General features: G+C 38.8%; 2 protein-coding genes across 31 annotated transcripts in view; one reads left to right on the forward strand and one right to left on the reverse strand.

Moving 5' to 3' along the window:
* The window catches only part of Cab39l (calcium binding protein 39 like), a 210,195-nt gene extending 197,477 nt beyond the window's left edge, over positions 1 to 12,718 (reverse strand). For all 16 annotated transcript variants that reach the window (XM_087197450.1, XM_004844158.4, XM_021257834.2 and 13 more), the window contains exon 1: positions 12,665 to 12,718. The gene's annotated coding sequence lies outside the window, so the exon portion shown is untranslated. The remainder of the gene's footprint in view (positions 1 to 12,664) is intronic.
* Positions 12,719 to 12,787: 69 nt separating this feature from the next.
* Positions 12,788 to 16,263, forward strand: part of Setdb2 (SET domain bifurcated histone lysine methyltransferase 2) — a 46,468-nt gene continuing 42,992 nt past the window's right edge. For 12 of the 15 annotated variants that reach the window (XR_015445905.1, XR_015445906.1, XR_015445904.1 and 9 more), the window contains exon 1: positions 12,793 to 13,456. The gene's annotated coding sequence lies outside the window, so the exon portion shown is untranslated. Of the gene's footprint in view, positions 13,457 to 16,263 lie in introns of all 15 variants that reach the window. The other 3 variants (XM_087197434.1, XM_087197437.1, XM_087197429.1) reach the window with 3 other exon arrangements.

Genomic DNA, 16,263 nt, shown 5'->3' on the forward strand with positions numbered 1-16,263 from the left:
TGTAATTCATTATCATTTTCTTTAATCAGTCAAAGGACTTTTCTGACTAAATTATCTGAAGTCACGGCTTGATAAACTATGGTCTTGTCCAACACTTTTCAATACTTATTTTAATTAGTAACACACATAGAATAGTCTCAAAAGAGCAATACATCAAAATACTATTACTGAACATTTATCACTCTAAGAAGGTACAAACCAAAATTATGTTATAAAATCACTAGAAATTATTTCTTCTTGTGCGGTTATGTCACCAAAATGCTAGAGCTGGGCCAGGGATTTAGCTCAGCAACATAGCACCTGCCTGGCAATCACCAGGTCCTGAATTTGATCCCCGGTACCAAAAAAAAAAAAAAAAGCTAGAGCTGCATAAATGTGTTCCAATTTCTTTTCAGATTTTTTCATTCCTTATTTTCATTTAAGTTTATTTTTGAATATGTAAATACATAAGCATCTATGGTCAAAATAGAAACAAGTTATAGTTAGAGAAATCTCTCTTCCCTGGGCACCTTTCTCTTGCTCCCTCTTTCTGCCTCTAGATTATTCTACATGCCGTTTCTTTGGAAAAAGGGTGACTTAGAAAAGACACCATGTGGGCTAGGGATGTAGCTCAGTGGTGCCCTGTCTGGCAAGTGCAAGGTCCTGAGTTCAATTCCTGGTACCACCCCCCCAAAATAAGGATGCCATGTACCTGGAGATTGTTCACTCTTTGGATGTGTTATATTCAATCAATCAATCCTCTATGGGCATCTTAGTTGCTTCCAATCTTTTGCTAGTAATGCTGCTGTGACTGACTATATACAAATAATAGTTTATTTTTATTCTTAGTTATTGTGATACTGGGGATTGAACCCAGGGCCTTGGCACTGAGCTGCATCCCCAGCCTATTTTTTATTTTGAGACATGGTCTTGTTAAGTCACTAAATTGTCCAGGGTAGGCTTGAACTTGTGATCCTCCTGTCTCAGCTTCTCAAAATCCTGAGGTGGGGCTGGGGATTTAGCTCAGTGATACTGCCACCTGCCTCACAAGTGCAAGGTCCTGAGTTTGATCCCTGGTACCAAAAAAAAAAAAATGCTGAGGTTCCAGGTGTGCACCAACATTCCCAGCTGACAGCTTGTATTTCTAGAGCAGATTCCTAAAAGTTAAATGTCTATGCCAAAGAATAAATCTACATGTAATTTTGGTGGATACTGACATATCCTCTCCCATTTAGTTTATGGTTATGTACCCATCTCTGCTACAAATGTATCAAAATGACTATTTCTGCACAGTCTACACAGTATACTGTATAACTTTTGGATTTTGGAGAAAAATGCTTTAGAATAGTTTTCATTCTTTAGTATAGCTTTAATTTATATTTCTCATATGACTAAAGCTGGAACATCTTTTATACATCTATCATCTGCACTCTCATTTCATATCTTTGACCCATTTTTCAATTGGGTTGATAGTCTTATTTGTCTAGATTTTTCAGGAAATTATTTTCATTAAGGAGATTGGCTCTTTGTGATATAAGTCCAAATATCTGGTCTTATTTTGTCATTTGTCTTTGCTCGTGGCATTCATCACATAAATACTGTTATTTACTAAAGTGGGATTTATCATGGTTTTTGTTTTTTCTGGAAATGGGACAGTTATAAAATCCTTGGCCTACACTTTTATAGACCTTAACTATATTTAATCCATGGGTATTTTATTCCTTATGTCACTGTTGAAAGTCTACTGATAACTTCTTTCTGCCTAGAAGCCCAGAAGAATTTTTCTTCATTATCTTGAAAGTCTAATAGTTTTACATGACTTGGAGGTAACCATTTTGTATCAACATTCTCAATACACAGTGAACCTTTTTTATTTTTATTTATTTACTTTTTTGGTGGTGCTAGTTATGGAAACAAGGGCCTAGCATGCTACATAGTATGGTATCACTGAGATACATGGCCAGCTTGAGGCTCTTCTGTATGCACATTTGTGTTTTCCCTTATTTCTAAATGTTTCCACAGATAAAAATTGAAATATTATCTCAGCTATTGGTTTTTCTTCCTAGAAACTCCTATTTCCTGAGTTCAGGAAATTTACTTTTCATATCTTTCTCTCCATTTGTTTTGGCATTTTGAATTTGGATTTGAGGCTTTTCATCTCTACAAATGCTTAGATTTAATTCAGGGGTATTGTAACGTAGTATTTTTTTTTTTTAGATCTATGGCTGAATGTTTTGGGGAGCTTTTTTATCAGCTGAAATGTTTTGACTCTCATTTTGCTTTCTACTTAAAATAACTTTATATGGATGTTGTCTGCCATCTTCTGTTCATTTTGAAGTGTTTTATTTTTCTTAAACCAGATGAGTTGTATATATGTCACTGGCCAGTACTGGTCCTTGCTTCAATTACAACGGGAATTAAAACTGAGGCATTTGTCACAAATTCATAGGAAAAAGCTTTAATTAAAAAGCAAAGGGCCAGGGATTTAGCTCAGTGATGCCGCCGCCTGTCTTGCAAAAGCAAGGTCCTGAGTTCGATCCCTGGTACCAAAAAAAAAAAAAAAAAAAAGTAAAAGAAAATAAAGGGGGAATACAATTTTCTGACAAAGCTCAAGCTGGTCCTCTAACAAAAGAAAGTTAAGAGAAGATAGGAAAGGGGCTTTGTAGAAATTGAAGTGCGCACAAGTCTCTGCTGGACAGGTGACCAGGCTCATTAATGAAGAAAAGGGACTAGTTCTATGGTGTACTGTGATGCACTGACATCTGGTCCATCATTATCTCAGTTCTAGTTTCATAGCTCTGGAGGAATCCTCATGCCTTGAGGGGAACTTTGGTTTCTATAAGAGATGACTGTCTCTGCTTGTGAGGCTTTACTGGAACTCAAAGTGATTCTAAATTTCTTGGGACAGTTGATTGTTCCTGTAAATTTCTTATCCTGATGTCCTCAGTCTTGAAGCACGGTGAGACAGACTGGGTAAATTTAGAAGAAATAAGCCTTGTTTCACCACCTTTTAGACAGACACTCCCTAAATGACTAAAATGCCTATAAACAGAGCTGAGAAGGGATTTGACCCAGAGTTTTACAAAATGAAGATCAAACTTTGTTCTACTTTTAGTTATCTATTGGGCTTCTGTAAGCCCAAGTGAACCGTCACAGTTTTTAGCAATAAACCATGTTTAAGTCCCTGGCTGTCTCAGAAGAAAACACAAATCACACTTTCAATGACTAACATGTTACAAGCCCAGGAGTTTGTTTGTTCTATGTCCCTATGGTGGTCTCTGGGTCATAGACAAGAATGAGGGATATGAAAGAACTATTGGGTTTCTTAGTTCAACAGTACCTCATCAAGTGGGGTTTTTCATCAGTGACTCTTTTTTGGGTGGGAGAGGGGCTTATCTATCTTCTGTTCTGTTTCACTAAGATCTTTAATTTCTATAATCTCTTCTTTCTCATTTACTACTAAGCCTCCACTACCTGGAGGCTCAATGTCCCTTCAAAGTACTTCTTCCAAGTCACCCCCTTTCCCTAGAAGCAGTACTTTTCAGAGACTGTGTCATTCCAAGTACTTCCAAGACCCTTTCATCCAACAGCTCTCACATTTCTCAGTATTTCCCTACTCAAGGTGGGACTTTCTCATCCTCGGAGTTATTTTATCAGTGTTCTGCTACTGCTAGGTCTTGCTTCCCTCTCCTCTTCTCTATATAGTTTCCACCTTACTCACCAGGTCTGCAAGGGTTCCAGAGCCAGCCCTGCTGGACTGCAGGGTCAACTTCCCTATTTACCCACAATTTTGCTTTATGCTAGTTAGGCAAAAGTGATGATGGTTTAATTTACTCTGGTGATAAATCTGTATGCTTTTTTTGGAGAATATATGGAGAGATTTGGGTTTAGGTAGTTGCCATCATCCTACTGAAACCTGGAGTTAGGCTTTACTTTTAAATAATTTTCTAATTTTATTGCAGGTAGTCAGAATTTTGTTTGATAATTTTTGTTTTTCTGAATTGAGGTTTTCTTTGTGGCCTAATATATAAAAGATATTTTTATAAATTCTCCATTTTCTACATTTGAAAAGATTCATTTCTCACTATGGGTTCAGAGTGTGGTGGTACATGCCTGTAATCCAACACTCTGGAAAGGTGAGGCAGGAGGATCGCAAATTCGACCCCTTTCTGGGCAACTTAGCAACTTAATGAGACCCTGTCTCAAAATTTAAAAATAAAAAAGACGGAGGGATGTAGCTTAGCACTAGAATGCTTACCTAGCATGTGCAAGACTGTGGGTATAATCCTTAGAGCTAAAAAACAAACAAACAAACAAACAAACAAAACCTCACAGCCTGATATTACTGATGCTACGGTTAACAGTCTATGCATATACATATAAAGACATATAGTTCACCTCTAGCCCTATGGGGTCTGCTTTCTGTGCTTTTTTAGGGGGTATTTCTTTTAGCATTTAGTAAACTTCTTATGTATTTGTTCTTGTGGTTAAGTCCCATAATATCTTTCCATAATATTCTTCATCCCACCACCACTCTTTTTTTGTTCAGTATTGGGATTGACCCCATGGCTTTGTTCATGCTAGCCAAGTGTTCCAACGTAGAACTACATCCCCAGCCCTAATTATTTATTTATTTATTTATTTATTTATTTATTTATTTATTTTGAGACAAGGTCTCGCTAAGCTGCCCAGGCTGGCCTTGAACTTCAGATCCTCCTGCCTCAGCCTCCTGAATAGGTGGAACTACAGGTTCATGGCACCACAATCATCTTTCCCACATCTTTTAAGATACTATTACAGTGGACCCTCGAGTTATGACTAGCCTGACATACAAACAACTTGGTTTATAACCAAAATTTTAACTTAGGACCAAAGTCTTGAGTTATGACCCGAATGCCAGCCGCTTATGCTTCCAGATAGTCTCAGGTACAGATTTAACCCTTAAAGAGTTCTGGAAGGAACATTACCACATCCTTTCCTGTGTGGGGTAATTGAGAAGTCCTAGGGCCAATGTCTCTCTAAGGACACTAAGATCTGCCTGTATACTGGAGAGAGACTGAAGGCTGTGTAGAGAAGGTGAGCCTTCAATTGACCAACTTGAGTTACAACCAGCCCTCGTGAATGAATTGAGTTTGTAAGTCAAGGGTCCACTGTAATTCCTCCTATAAGCAATAACAAAATTAACTAGTGATTTGGTCTTCACTTTCCTTCCCACCATCTAGTTTTGATCACTGGTAGGTACTCTTATTAGTGTTTTATATTACGTGTACATCTAAGTCTGTTTAAGCTTCCACCAGCTCAAGTGCTTTTTCCTCTCAGCTAATTCCTAAGAAGCAAATGTCAGGTAAAAGGCCAAAGACCAAGACCAGACCAGGCCACAACAAGCCTTTATTAAGGGAACAGATCTGCCGAGCTGTTTCTGAACAAAGGAGAGACAAAAGTAATATGGCCAGGGCAGGGAGAGTCTTTTATAGAGACTGGGGTGGGGTTTGTAGGGGCTGAGGCGGGGTTGAGTGAGGTATTGACTAGGGAATGGAGGAGCTGGTGAAGTCACTAGGTGGTAGGAGGTGAGCAAGTATTAGGTTACTCTCTAGGCGGGAACAGGGGCATGCTGGGAAGAAGGGTTTGTCCTTTGATGGGAGCAACCATCTTGGCATGACGTCACACAGGGGAGGAGGCAAGGCACGAGAGGAAGAGGGCAGCTACTATACATAATAGCTGCTGAGGCAGTGGGAGACCTATCAGCAAACAACCATTGTTTTCTTTTCCTGTTTTTTCTTTTTGTGGTGTGAACTTAAATTCCCTGAAGAAGTTGCATCTAAATGGAAATGCAGTACTTAAAGATACCACAGTATCAGGTACTGATAAAGATACTACAGACTGCTGTACCACAGCTGACTAAACACTCACTGTAGAGAGATGGAATCATGTAGGATTATCCTGGGCTATTTTAGGCTCTTTAATAGCAAATTATGTTAACTTTTGAATCTGACCTGACATTCTCATAGATGATAGATAAACATATCAGAATGTATTGTTAAGTTTAGCAGAACTCTAGCCTCCACCAACTCTAATGCTAAGAATGTTACAACACCTATAACCTATAGAAGACATGTTCCCATTTTGTTATAGCCCATGTGCCATGTGAGGCTGGGAATGTGAAAGGCTGTGAGTGGTAAAAGAATTTATCAATAGTAGACAAGTTCAGAGTTTCCTGATATACTGCAAGAGGATACTGGGCTAGTCCAAGAGAGGACAGCACCATCAGGGTGAAAGGCTGCAATTTTTATATAAAGGGTTTGAGGACATGAAAAGGGTCTGGGGTGGTCAAAACAAGAGTCCTGGAAGGCTTTCTTCAGGTCACCTTGCTTTCTTTATATCACCTGTGTTATGTCAATAATTATACATGAAAGGAGCCAATTTGACATGGTCTACAACTTTGGTCCTCACAGAAGACCTTTAAGGCTTGAAATAAGGACACTTGTAAGGATCAATGCCAAGGAAAGTGTCATAGTCCACTGGGAAGAAATGTGTTTCACATCAAAGGCATACTTACTTTTTTTTTTTGGTACTAGGGACTGAACTCAGGACCTCACACTTGCCAGGCAGGCGCTGTGCTGCTGAGCTAAATCCCTGGCCCCATACTTACTTTTACATGGATTTTAGTTTGTGTACAACATTATGGTTGCTTAGTACATGTCAATTTAGAGAGCCCTAATGGGGCAGGTTAGGTATACTACAATTGTACTGTCTATGGAGATTAACTTGTTTTCTGCCTGTTCAGCCTCCATACCACCTACATGGTGTTCACATTGATGTATTTGATAAATGCATTGATTTATGACTTTCTTTTGTTCTATGACTAATAGAAGTTCATGTAACCTCTTCTACAGTAGAATGTCATTCAAAGAAATATGAATCATGTTCCCAGGCCATGGTCACTCACATCTGACTCAAAATATTTTTTTATTTCCTTTAAAACAAGAGTCATTATTTAATGTTGGCAAGGGGTATATTATTTCTACAATGTTAGATTATATATTATTCATATACTATTCTATCACTATTACCCCATCTTTTAATCCTGGTGCTACACACAAATATACCTAATGCTCACCATATGGTTTTGTTGAACATTTTCCAACCATTTGTTAGTCGACTGAAATTTGTTCTCTAGTATAATCTTCAGGAAGGATTCATTAAAACAATCTTCTCTGAATTGTTTCATGTTTTTAGGTGTTTGTGAATGGCCCAAATTCTTAAAGGTTAGTTTGATGAGATATAAATTATTTTCCTTGAATATTTTTTAAACTGTTGCTTTATTATCTACCATAAAATGCTATTGCCCAAAAATCTAATCTAATGTGATTTTCTTTCCAAGTGACTTGCTCTATTTTTCCATAATTATAAAAACAATTTTTCCTGTTTTTAAAATTGAACAGTTGTATAAGCTCAGTGTTAAATGTTCCAGGTTGACTTCCCAGATTGATGCATACCTATCAATATCTATAAAGTCAGCCCTTTCTTTCTTTTTTCTCTCTCTCTCTCTTTCTTTCAGTACTGAGGATTGAATCCTAGGTCTCTGCACTGAGCAATAGCCACACTTTTTAAAATTTTTTTTAAATTTTGAGACAAGGCCTTAGTAAGTCACGTAGCTGCCAAATTGGGCTTGAACTTGTAATCTTCTTTTCTCAGCCTCTCAAGGACACATGTACGACCATGAGTAGTAGGTTTACTTTTTTTTTTTTTGGACCCGGGGATTGAACTTGGATCCTTGAGCTTGTGGGGGCAGGTGGTGGATACATTTTTTATTGTGGTAAAATACACAAAATTTATAATTTTAACTATTTTTAAGATCACAATTTAGTTTTAACCATTTTAAAATTTACATTAAATGTATTCAAATGCTATATAATTATCACCACTGTGCTTTGATTTATATTTGTGGAACTATATATATTTGGCTTTCTTTGCCCATCTTGTCATCTTCTCTTATTTCTTTTTTGGTTTCTTTTTTTGGGGGGGTACCAGGGATCGAACTTGGACCCTTGCGCTTGCAAGCCAGGTGGTGGAACCACTGAGCTAAATCCCTGGCCCTCTTATTTCTTTTTTAAAATGTTTGACTTTTCCCCCCCCTTTCTATCCTCTATTTGTCTTATTGTCCTTTCTGTGATACATAGTCTCTCCTATTTTCTTTCTAATGTGTCATTTAAAAATATCATTTTAAATGGTTGTGAGGTAGAAGAAATAATGAGGTAGGAGAGAAGAAATTAAAAACTGGGTAGAAAGGAGATTAAAAAATCAAGATTTAAAAACTGTACTTTTAAGAAAAACAGCAGCTTCAAGGCAATGTGTTTACCTTTACAGGAAACTCACTGGACTAGGAGCTAGACCCTGAGATAAGGTCAGCCCCAATGTCAAAAGACTTTGGCCAGATTTATACTCCTTCCCCAGATCTATCACTAGGAAGGCTATAAATTGGCCCAATTTAAGAAAGTAAACAAAAGGCTGAGTGAATCCAGAAAGTATTTAAATCAACTCCCTGTGGAAAGGCAGGGGGTGGCGCTCAGTGTGTCAGACATCGAACAAGTTGGGAGTTACATCTATTTCCCCTATATCATCCCTATATCAGGGTTACTGTTGGGTCCTTCAGCCAGCTGTACCTTGAAAATCAAGAGGAATTAGCCCAGCAGAATGATTTTAAGTTTTGAGTTCGGTGACAAAGGAAGCTCCAAAGATGGAACAGAGTAGAACTTGGTTATGAAAGGATTAGCGTTAAAAAACCAAGTACTATACTTTGGAACAGAATAGAAAAGATGGCCTGAGTGAGGGCTTAGCGAGAACCAGGAGGACCTCACCCTCTGCAGCCTCAAATTGCAAAAGATGAAAGATTTTGCTTCTAGAAGAGAGCACCAGGGAGATGTTCCAGAATGGCAGCTGGCTAGGGAAGTTGTTCCTCAGAATTGGATTCATAGTGCTTAGCCTTTGAGGCACTTAGCCTCTGCAACTACTAGCAAGATGCAAAAGGACTCTGCTACTGTTCCAGTTGGTGGAAGACCTTGGTGTCATCCATGTGGTGCTGGTTTTATATGTATGCAGAATGTAAGAGTTTTCAGGTAAGGAAGGCTTCTACCCAGCTTTTAGACAGCCTGGGAGGTCAGCAGCAGTATGCCCCCGAGAGGGCAGTGTGTCAAGCTGTGAGAGTGAAACTGCAGGTACAGTGGAGACCCCAAAAAGTCAGAGAAGCCAAGAATGCCTATTTACCTGAGGAAAGTCGCAAGGAGTGTACAAAGCTGGCTGAAAAAAGAAGCCATGAAGACTACAACTGATAGGGAAAAGTTTTAGATAACTTAATAGATTGAATATTAAGGTAATTGTAGAAGCAAAATAAGTAATGCGTTCTTTTAAGATTTGCTTTTCCCATAACTCTCTTTAAGGTGAAGGTAATCTGACTCTTTAACCAGTAACTTCATTAACCTAAAAAAGTTGCAATGCCAGGGTGAATTTACAATGTATATGGCCTATCTTGTGTCTGTGACTTGTAATTAGGAACTGGAATTGTATTTACACATCAAAGACTACTAGGGATGAGATAATGGCTAAAAAGGATATAAAAAGGGAACCGCTAAACAAAGGAGCTCGGATACTAACCAAACAGGTTTCTGGTGGTCCTGCTCGTGAGTAGAAATTTTATTATTTTACCGGAATTCTTTGTCTCCATGTATTTCTTTCTGAGATTTCTGGAACACAACCACCTGCAAGTCCATAGGGGCGGAGCTACCCAAGTGCTTTAGAGTTCCTATCTTGCCACAGATTGTTCCAGGTGCTGGACATGGAACTATGGGATTTAATGTTTGCCTTGCTGGATTTTGGTCTTGCTTTGGTCCCATTCTTATCCCCCATTTCTCCCTTTTGGACTGGGAATGCTTATCTTGTGCCATTGTATGTTGGAAGTGTTTAACTTCCTTTTCATTTGTAGGGGGCTCAGAGCTAAGAGTTTACCTTAAATCTCAGAAGAAACTTTGGACTTAAGACTTTTCAGCAATTCTGAAACTGTTAGGACATTGGCAGCTCTAGAATACACTAAGTTCATTTTGCACAAAGGGACATGCATGAGTCTTTTGAGGGCCAGGGGTGGAATGCTATGCCTTATATTTAGATGTTCCCCCACAGCTTCTTGCACTCATAGGTGAAGCTTTTGGGAGGTAACTGGATCATGTGGTACTGGATTAATCCACTGATGGGTTTGTAGCTAGATGTGATGCTGGGTGGAGATGCCTGGTGGGAGGAGATGGGTGACTGTGGGTATGTATGTGTATATATATATATATGTATATATATATATACACATATATATATATGTGTGTGTGTATATATATATATACACACATATATATGTATATATATATATATGTATATATATATATATATCTCCTTCCTCCTGCTTTGAGTGTTCCTTGCCTCCTGCTTGCCATGCCCTGAACTTCTGCCATGCTGCCCTACCTTGGAACCAGTAGACTATGAACTGAAACCTCTACAAACTGAGCCAAAATAAACCTTTCCTTACTCTAATTTGTGGGTCTTGGATATTTTCTCCCAGCAATGAGAAAGTAATTAAGACAATACTTTAAATGGCTTTTTTTCCTCTTAAGTGAAACAATTCGAATGTTACGCTGTATTTACCTAACACAGTCAGTGATCAATGGAAATCTAGGCTCAGGTATTCAATCAATTTCATTGATTAGGTGAATACGAAACTGCAGTGGCCATTTATTTTAACCCTTTCAGTTTTAAATCTTTTTATGTTTAGTCATATTTTTCCTGTTCAATTTATCCCCAAATGGATAGTATTAAATACCAGAAAGGTGATGATGAAAGGCATTAATGGGGAATATAAGAATATTTCTGCAAATGCATTTCAAAATATTCCCCCCAAATGACATATAAATAAAAATTATTACAATGCACAGCAAGATGTTTCTATACTTTAAAAGTAATTTTAGGGCCAAGGATTTAGCTCAGTGGTTCTGGTGCCTGCCTCAAAAGCACAAGGTCCCAAGTTCGATCCTGGTACCAAAAAAAAAGTAATTTTAAAGGGTTGGAGGTGCAGTTCCTAATTTTAAAGGTTTGGAGGTGCAGACAGTGGGTGTAGTATGCCATAGGCACTGGGTTTAATCCTCAGCACCTAAATAAATAAATAAAAGAAGAAATTATATGTAATTTGGTTTTTCAGTTACTAAAGGGAGAAAGCAACACAATTTGGACTTCCATTCAGAATCCCCATATGGTAGACATCTACCAAGACCTTTTTCTTCTTTCCACTAAAACTCTCCTAACTTCCTCTTTTTGGTTCACAACTTCATGAAACCATGAGCTCCATTTGTACGGAATTAACTGTTTCACTGGCACATGCTAAATACCTGCTCTACCACTGAGCTACACCTCCAATCATTTATTGGTGTTTCTTACCTATCAATTTACTCGATAACATATCTTCTATTAACATGCACTTTAGCCATCAACTTAACAGTAAATTATTGATACTTGAATTCTTGCAACTTAGGTTTTACAAGATTCATGGATAAAAAATAAATTTAAAAACAAAGTAATTTATTATTTAGTTTTTATTTATTTTGTTTGAGACATGAATCTTTCTGTGTAGTTCAAGCTAGCCTTGTACTGCAGGACTCACTGGCCTTGAACCGTCAATCTTCCTGCTCACAACATATTACTTTTTAATTCGTTTGGTTTCAGATCCAATACATTTTCCTCTCAAACGAAAGATGATGTGTACTTTCTACTTTGACGTGAAAGGAAGGAAGGAAGGAAGGAAGGAAGGAAGGAAAAAAAGAAAGAAAGACAAAGTAATTCTTGTCTCTTTCCTCCAACAAGCACTCAGAAGTTAAAGTGTTTTCCCTACAAGCCTTGAAGAAGCAACAAATTATGGTAAAGTAAATCCAGAGATTTACACATCTTACAGCAAACACTTTGAAACCAAGGAAATCAAAATTTGATGACATTCTTTCTTCACTTCCTGTTTTGTACCACATTTCAAAAAACCAAACAAGTGAAAAAACGCTGCAGGAGCAAAGGCTAATGCACGCTAATGAATAAAGTGGCTCAAATGCAGACATTCACTAATACCAAAGGATCGTCTTAATCAAAAGGCAACTCTCTCCAGAAGAAACAGTTTAACAGCTGCTTCCTGACAAAGGACCAAAAAAAAGGTTTCTTTCAAACTAGAGGATGGTCCAGGAGACATCTTCCCTTCTTCCCTTCCAATTACCAGCTTTGTTCCTTTCTGAATCTTGCGATCCATCAGCCAGCCTACTTTATCCATAAAGGGAGTTGGCAGACGCTTTCCGGGACAGATTACAGAAATAGCTGTCAGAAACCACGGAATCAAGGGTGAGGCATTATAGCCACCAACAAACTCAAAGCCAGGATGACCACCAACACCAGTGCCTTGCTCTCCCTAGCCAGGGATGAAACTCAGGCCCAGGAGACTTGTCTTTTCCGTCAAGTGAAAAGGCGTGGTATCTCTTACCCCCACCCCCCGCCCCTGGTTCCTCCAGTACCTCTCTCCTCCCCTATGTCCTCATCACAAGGACAGCCGCTACATACTTTTTCAATCCCCAAAGAAGACCAGACCAAGCCACACACAAGATGGCAGCCATACACCTACCGACGAAAAGAGCTGCGCCACCACTCCAGCCATGCTGGTCTCTAAACTGTGAGTAATCCAATTGGTCCATTCACAAAACGCGAGACAAGAAGCGAGCTCTGACAGCCAATCAGGAGGCGGCGCGCTCGGGATTCTGTGTCTGTGTCGGCTGTTCGGCGGGAGACCCGGAGAGTAAGTGTTGGGCTCGAGGCAGGTCGGCGGTAGAGGATTTGGTCGTCAGACTCCTTCCATTTGGTGATCATATCACTGCGGATGCTGGAGGGTAGAAGTTGTGCTGTTCCCCCTTCCGGGATGAAGTGAAGTCTAGTAAACGCTGAAGTACTTCCCGGCCAAAGGTTACGTGCGGCCTGAGGTCCTTGCAGCACAGAGTTGAAGAAGAGCTGGACTCGCGGGCGAAACCTGCCTCGCCAACGGAGCAGGCGGAGCGCCGCCCTCAGGAGTGGCGAGCGGCCTGGAAAACCCTGTGGAGTCAGCGTTGCCGACTCGGTTTCCTCGACAGCTCCTTTAGCCAGGGAATGGGAAGACCTGCAAGCGCCGCGGGGCCCTCGATGGCGTAAGCAGGAACCGCGCACCGGCTGCTGCAGCGTCCCTTTTCCTTACCCTCACTCGCAGTCCCAGACTGGAGGGACCCGCCGGCGCCCTGAGCCCCAGCCCCTACATTGTTCTTTATCTCCTGGTGATTCCAGACCAGCTGAGAGGGAACCTGAAGCTGTAGAGGGGACTGCAGGACATGGACTGCAGTATAAAATCCAGAAGCCAACTTGAAGCTTTAACCATTGACCCATTTTATAGGTAAGATTGCACAAGCCCTAAATAAGTGAAATCATTTATCCAAGATCCCGGAGTTGAAATTAGATCATAAGAGCTCCTGACTTGCATCACCTACGACCCAAAAAATAATTAAAGTACGGATATGTATGTAAGGTACTGCTGCTCTTTGGCATGTGGAAACCTGCAGTGAGTTCTATTACTGTAGGGGAGAATCTAGCATAGAATGGTAACGTTGAGGTGGTAGAATGAATGGTGGATTAATCAAAACATAGGCTCTTGAAACCAAGCTGCCTGGTTTGTGTCTGCTACTTACAGTGTGACATTCCTTACCTTCCTCATCAGAAAAACCGTTTTTTCTACATGATTGCTATGTGAATTAAATAAGAACATATGAATTATTTAGAAGGTGCCTAACGCGATTTATACTCAATAATGTTCACTACTATTATAACTAAGAACCGAAAAGGAACTGTAAATTGAGGCGAAGCAGACTGAATTATTTCTCTTCCAAAATGAAAAAGTGACAAAGAAAAAAGAACAAATTTGAAGATCCCAGTTACTCTGAAATATTAGCATTGTCTGCCTCTATTTGATGTTTGTGATTTAATTTTCTTTATCCCTTTCTGTATTTTGCAAATTTTCTTCATTAAATACGTTTTACTTTTCAAATTTCAGAAAATATGAACAACACTCGTCAGAGCTTTTTTAAAGTAAAGCACTCATTAGGACCGAGATTTAGCTCAGTGGTGCCGCCCTTGCCTGGCAAGCATAAGTTCGATTCCCGGAACGGGGCGGGGGGTGGTGGGGTATTCTAAAGTACAGCACTCATTGAGTTTGCTCAAGTGGCACAGTAAAGTGGTAGAACCTTTCTAGGAGGCAGTTTGCCAGTATGCTGTAGATAACTTTAAAATGGACAGTTCCCTTTTGAATATTCTTAATTTTAAAAAATTAACTTTCACATTCCCCTTTTAGAGAATTAGAACTTTTTAACAGGTAAAGAGCACAATCTAGAATCACTGAATGTTCCCTTTCTCCCCCTACCCTTCATCCACACTGAAGACTGGTGCACAGCCTTCAAGTCCTTTCATATAGTCTTCATATTCTCTGAAAATGTATGTATGCATTTTAGACACCAACTCGCTCGTGAAGTTCTTACAGATCAGGGATTCAGCCCCGCTCACAAGGAAGGTCGCGGCCCCCCCACCCCACCCTTTATGTATGCATTTTAACGGAAGTGGTGTACTGTATCATTCTACACACATTTCTTTATTTGATAATCTTTACAGTTTAACATTTATAGCTCACTGTTATTTATGGATTATTTTACCTGCTGAATAGTGACTGTTCCATTGTTAAGAATGAAATGTAAACTATTTCTTTTGTCTCTGATTGCTTTTCATATTAAAATCTATTTTGTTTGATATGTGCTGTGCAGCACATTTTATTTGCTGTTTTCCTCTTGCTGGACCTTAGGTTGTTTCCAGTTTTCCACCTTAACATCACTGCAAGGATGATATTTTATATTTTATTGTGCACATGTGCTATTTTTCAAGGATGTATAACCTAAAAATGGAAATTGGTTTTAAGTTATGAACATTTTCAGATTTAGTAGGTCAGACTAAGATTGCTTCTTTATTAATCTTTTAATTTACCCATCCAACAAGTAGTTTATGAGAGTTCAATTTTGCCACTATCTAGATCAACACCAAATATTTCTTTTTGTTTTGCCTATTTGATGGCTGAAAATGTTACTCAAAATTTTTCTCTGACTTAAGTTTGGAATATCTATTCATATATTTATTAACATATGTTTCTTTTAAAAAAACTTATTTTTCTATTGGGTCATCTTAATTTACGTTCTTTACATGTGTATCCTATATAATTTGAAAAATCTGTTTAGTGTCTATGGGTATGTCCCTTTTCTGTTGCTATTGCTAAAATATGTTACAGACTTAACCTCTTGTATGGGTTTTGGCTTTACGTTTTACTTATTCTACAAATAGATTTTTCTCGTCTTTGAATATTTAGCCCCCCACCCCACCCCCACAAGGAATCAAACTCAAGACCTTGCTTTTGCCAGGCAGGCCAGGTGGGCTGAGCTACATCCCCAGCCCAGCCCTCTTTTTAAAAATCTTTACTGTATTTCTCTAAGACTACCAGCACAATATTGAATAACAGCAGTGATGAGGATTGTCCTCATCCTATTCCTAATGAAGATGCTTCTAATGTTTCATTATTTATTTATTTATTTTGCAGCTAGGTTTTGGTAAATAGTCCATATCAAAGTATGGAAGTTCTTTTTTTAGTCCTAGTTTGCTAAGGGTAGTCTCTCCTTCCCAGTGTAGTGATTAAATTTTATTGCATTGTTTTAGGTCACAGCTTTCTACTAATTCATCTGTTATGGCAATTCACATCGATAAACTTTTTGGATATTCCTGAGATAATCCCACATGTATACTACTGCTACATAATTTTAATGTTTTTGCATTTATAACCAGAAGTAATTCTGGTCTTGAGGGTGTTTTTTTTCTCATGTGTCAAGGTTATACTAATCTTGCAGAAAGAGATGAGTAGCTCCTCATATTTTTCCTGCTCTGGAATAGTTTGTGTATGTCAGAAATAACATCCCTTGAAAGTTTTATACAATTCATCTTTAAAACTTAATGGAGCTGCTGGTATACTGGGAGTGAGGGGTGAGCTATATTGACATGTCCCTGTGTTAAGAGTTTATTGTTTTAATTTCTATTTATACTTAATTCATCTTCTTGGAATTTTTACTTCTTGAGCCTACTTGGTAGTTTGTATTTTCCTAGAAAATTGTTCAGTTC

This window comes from Heterocephalus glaber, unplaced genomic scaffold (genome assembly GCF_053883595.1).
Source record: "Heterocephalus glaber isolate CG9 unplaced genomic scaffold, H.glaber_assembly_v1.0 deba00001666, whole genome shotgun sequence".
Lineage (NCBI taxonomy): Eukaryota > Metazoa > Chordata > Mammalia > Rodentia > Bathyergidae > Heterocephalus > Heterocephalus glaber.